Source organism: Scylla paramamosain, unplaced genomic scaffold, assembly GCF_035594125.1.
Source record: "Scylla paramamosain isolate STU-SP2022 unplaced genomic scaffold, ASM3559412v1 Contig123, whole genome shotgun sequence".
Classification (NCBI taxonomy): domain Eukaryota; kingdom Metazoa; phylum Arthropoda; class Malacostraca; order Decapoda; family Portunidae; genus Scylla; species Scylla paramamosain.
The window spans coordinates 68,604-73,416 of NW_026973788.1; the positions used below are offsets into that span (position 1 = coordinate 68,604).

Genomic DNA, 4,813 nt, shown 5'->3' on the forward strand with positions numbered 1-4,813 from the left:
TAATGATCCTTCCGCAGGTTCACCTACGGAAACCTTGTTACGACTTTTACTTCCTCTAAATGATCAAGTTTGGACATCTTTCCGTCAGCTCGAGGCGCCGAAAGAGCCCAGCGGCGGCAGCAGAACTGACCGCGACGCAGGCCCGGCATCCAAGAGCGCCAGTCCGAAGGCCTCACTAAATCATTCAATCGGTAGTAGCGACGGGCGGTGTGTACAAAGGGCAGGGACGTAATCAACGCAAGCTCATGACTTGCGCTTACTGGGAATTCCTCGTTCATGGGAGACAATTGCAAACCCCAATCCCTATCATGAAAGGATTTCAACGGGTTACCCGCTCCTCTCGGAGGGGGAGGACACGTTGATCCCTTCAGTGTAGCGCGCGTGCGGCCCAGAACATCTAAGGGCATCACAGACCTGTTATTGCTCAATCTCGTGCGGCTAGAATTGCCGCTTATCCCTCTAAGAAGAAGCTGCGAACTGGACACCAATTGCTGGAGATCCGTCGACTAGTTAGTAGGCCAGAGTCTCGTTCGTTATCGGAATTAACCAGACAAATCGCTCCACCAACTAAGAACGGCCATGCACCACCACCCACCGAATCGAGAAAGAGCTCTCAATCTGTCAATCCTTCCGGTGTCTGGGCCTGGTGAGGTTCCCCGTGTTGAGTCAAATTAAGCCGCAGGCTCCACTCCTGGTGGTGCCCTTCCGTCAATTCCTTTAAGTTTCAGCTTTGCAACCATACTTCCCCCGGAACCCAAAGACTTTGGTTTCCCGGAAGCTGCCCGCCGGGTCATGGGAATAACACCGGCGGATCGCTGGTCAGCATCGTTTATGGTTAGAACTAGGGCGGTATCTGATCGCCTTCGAACCTCTAACTTTCGTTCTTGATTAATGAAAACATCCTTGGCAAATGCTTTCGCAGTAGTTCGTCTTGCGACGGTCCAAGAATTTCACCTCTAGCGTCGCAATACGAATGCCCCCGCCTGTTCCTATTAGTCATTACCTCGGGTTCAGAAAACCGACAAAATAGAACCGAGGTCCTATTCCATTATTCCATGCATAGGCATTCAGGCCATCAGTGTAGCCTGCTTTGAGCACTCTAATTTTTTCAAAGTAAACTCTGCCGGCCACGCGGGACACCCGGTGAAGAGCACCCCGTGCGAGCCAGCGGGCTGTGTTACGGCTGTTCGGAGCGTGACAGTGTGCACCGGGCGGTGAACCGTCAGTCCAGAACTGAAATCCAACTACGAGCTTTTTAACCGCAACAACTTTAATATACGCTATTGGAGCTGGAATTACCGCGGCTGCTGGCACCAGACTTGCCCTCCAATGGGTCCTCGTTAAAGGATTTAAAGTGTACTCATTCCGATTGCGAGGCCTCGGATGAGTCTCGCATCGTTATTTTTCGTCACTACCTCCCCGTGCCGGGAGTGGGTAATTTGCGTGCCTGCTGCCTTCCTTAGATGTGGTAGCCGTTTCTCAGGCTCCCTCTCCGGAATCGAACCCTGATTCCCCGTTACCCGTTATAGCCATTGTAGGCGCATAGCCTACAATCGAAAGCTGATAAGGCAGACACTTGAAAGAGGCGGCGCCGGCACTGGAGGCCGTGCGCTCAGCCACAAGTTATTCAGATTCAACACGGTGGGGTTGGCGGACCGAGGCCCGACCGGTTTTGAACTAATAAAAGCGCTCTTCCCTTGCGGTCAGAGACGTGATGCATGTATTAGCTCTAGAATTACCACAGTTATCCAAGTAAGTGTGGGCTACAGATCCAATGAATCATAGCTGATTTAATGAGCCATTCGCGGTTTCACCTTAATTGGGCTTGTACTTAGACATGCATGGCTTAATCTTTGAGACAAGCATATGACTACTGGCAGGATCAACCAGGTAGTTTTGTTTATGGGTTTTGCTTTCTTTGGCCTTAGGTTAGGAAGAACGCCACCATCGTTCTCCTTTCTCTCTCTCTCTCACTCACTCACTTTGTTTGTCTGACACCTCTTGCATTTTGGTTTGGTTTGGTTTGGTTTTTTTGCCTTGGTTCGTGTTTGTTTGCTGGGCCGCCGCCATCATCACGATGACGGCCCCCTCTGACAATCTGTCAATCCCCTCATCATGATTATTCAATTTTGGTTTTTGCGCGCTCATCCAGAGAGCAGCAGCCCCTTCATCCATTGTGCACTGGAAATCGGTTGCTGCCTGCTACCACTACCCATCACGGCTCCTCCCTTCCTCTTCCCATCGGCTGCCGCAGACACAAGGGTAAGTTCACTTAAGCATCACTTAAGCCACGGCCCGTCAAGAGCCGCAGCAGCCCTGCGCTGACGACAGCCCGGACCTCGAGGCGCGCACAGTCGGAGCAGTGTGGAAACAACCAACAGTACCCATCGTCGGCGCCGCTCCTCGAGGCGGGGAATACTAATAACAGGAGGAAGAGGAGCCCTTGCTGGCCACAGACCAGGTGGTGGGGGTTGTCGCGCACGTCCCAACGGCCGCCGCAGACGCAAGGGTAAGTTCACTTAAGCATCACTTAAGCTACGGCCCGTCAAGAGCCGCAGCAGCCCTGCGCTGACGACAGCCCGACCTCGGGGCACGCACGGTCGAGGCAGTATGGACACGCCAACACTACCCACGGTCGGCGACCTTCCCCGAGGCGGGGACAAAAACAAGGAGGTGCACGTCCCAACGGCCGCCGCAGACGCAAGGGTAAGTTCACTTAAGCATCACTTAAGCTACGGCCCGTCAAGAGCCGCAGCAGCCCTGCGCTGACGACAGCCCGACCTCGGGGCACGCACGGTCGAGGCAGTATGGACACACCAACACTACCCACGGTCGGCGACCTTCCCCGAGGCGGGGACTACAACAACCACGCACACACACACACAGTCCGGCAACACCGAGGCCAGAAGACAACGAGGCCAAGCACGAACGCCGTCGTGACGAGGCAACGAGGTCTCTCTCTCTCCCAACGGCCGCCGCAGACGCAAGGGTAAGTTCACTTAAGCATCACTTAAGCCACGGCCCGTCAAGAGCCGCAGCAGCCCTGCGCTGACGACAGCCCGACCTCGGGGCACGCACGGTCGAGGCAGTATGGACACACCAACACTACCCACGGTCGGCGAAGCTCCCCGAGGCGGGGAACAACAGACACGAGTAGTATAGTAGCAGCGGAGCCGCCGTCGTAGCCTTGACGACGACGGCTGCTGCGAGATTACCCAGAAACAACATGACTCGGTGGAAGGTGGCTTGAAGCCACCCCCACCAGCCAGCCGTAGCCTAGACGGCATGCTGCTGCTGCTCCTTTCCACTTTCAATTCCATTGCCATGACTTTCTGACACTCAAAAGTGTAGTAAGAGAGCCACCAGGAAATCGCGAAGCGTCGGACCCCAAAGGTCTGTCGACGCCGCGTCCCTTCTCAACTTAAAAAAAAAAATAAAGGAGGTCATCTCTCCTTTGTGGATACTTGCTGCGCCCTCCCGCAGCGAAGCATCGTTAGAGCTGTTTTTGATTTTTTTTTTTTTTTTTCTGGCAGGGTACCAGGTAAGGTAACACATTGAACACCACTGGCTTGCTTGCTTGCTCGTTTCTTTCTCTCTCTCTGTCTGTGTCTCTCTCTCTCTCTCTCTTCCGTGTGCCCCTTCCACGGAGACGAGCTCGCAGCAAAGCACCATTTTAAATCCTTCATTGTGAAGTTCATTCACTACTCATTTGTTGGTACTTGCTGCGCCCAGCTCTTGCTCGTCGTCTCTTATTTTTTATTCATACAAGTCATTTTATCTTCCGTGTGCCCCTTCCACGGAGACGAGCTCGCAGCAAAGCACCATTTTAAATCCTTCATTGTGAAGTTCATTCACTACTCATTTGTTGTTGGTACTTGCTGCGCCCAGCTCTTGCTCGTCGTCTCTTATTTTTTATTCATACAAGTAAGTCATTTTATCTTCCGTGTGCCCCTTCCACGGAGACGAGCCGCAGCAGAAACAAGCCAGGCATATCGCCGTGTTCCTCCTTGGCACCAGGCAATAACTCTCATTGCACACAGTCATTGCCCCGCAGGCTGCTGCTACTACCACGTGCTGCTGCTGCCCTCAAGCTTGTCCCGCCCCTTAACAAGCGGCAGCAGCAGCAGCTGCAGCAAAGCGTCATAGCCCGCTAAAAAAACAGCGTGAGGTGCTTCGTTCCAACCGACCGCTCGATAGAAGCTGCGTCAGTTCAGGAACCAGGGTGACCGTCCCTCCACGGTACAACCCTCGAGATGATCAATCGCACGGGGAGTGGAGTAACCATCACCAAACAAGAGGGGTCGCTGCATTCAAGGCAAACTCGCTTTGGCACACACACAAACCTCACACACCGTGTGCGCCGCCACGAGGAGCCGCAGCTAATGCCGTGACGCTTCTCATCCAAAGGAGAGGAGACGAGAGGAGACGAGGACCTCTCGGACAGTTGACGCCAGGAGGAGGGGGACGCGCACCGCGCCTAGCAGAGGTGATTCACGTGCGTCATGGTACGCGAGTGCAACCCAGCAACCTCCATAGCGTAACAACTGTTGGGGTGGTTCTCAGAGCGGCTTGCCGCCGCCGCAGCTGTTGCGAGCACGACACGCATTAAGAAGCCCACCTCGTCTAGGCACTTAACGGTGTCAAATCCATAATCCATTCATACATATATAGTAAGGGTGCGTCACGTTAACCCCCCACCCGAATCATCCCGTCGGGGTTAACGTGGAAAGCGCACGCCCAGGCTCGCAACAGCGCGAACAAGAGTGGCATGGGACTCTTGTTGATATCATTAGGAGCTGAGGACCGGCACCGC

The 4,813-nt window shown here is 54.1% G+C and overlaps 1 non-coding gene across 1 annotated transcript; it reads right to left on the minus strand.

Annotated features, from left to right (window-relative positions):
- LOC135099396 (small subunit ribosomal RNA) lies at positions 1 to 1,893 on the minus strand. Its single transcript, XR_010267884.1, has one exon. It is a non-coding gene; the product is annotated as a small subunit ribosomal RNA (ribosomal RNA).
- Positions 1,894 to 4,813: the final 2,920 nt, after the last annotated feature.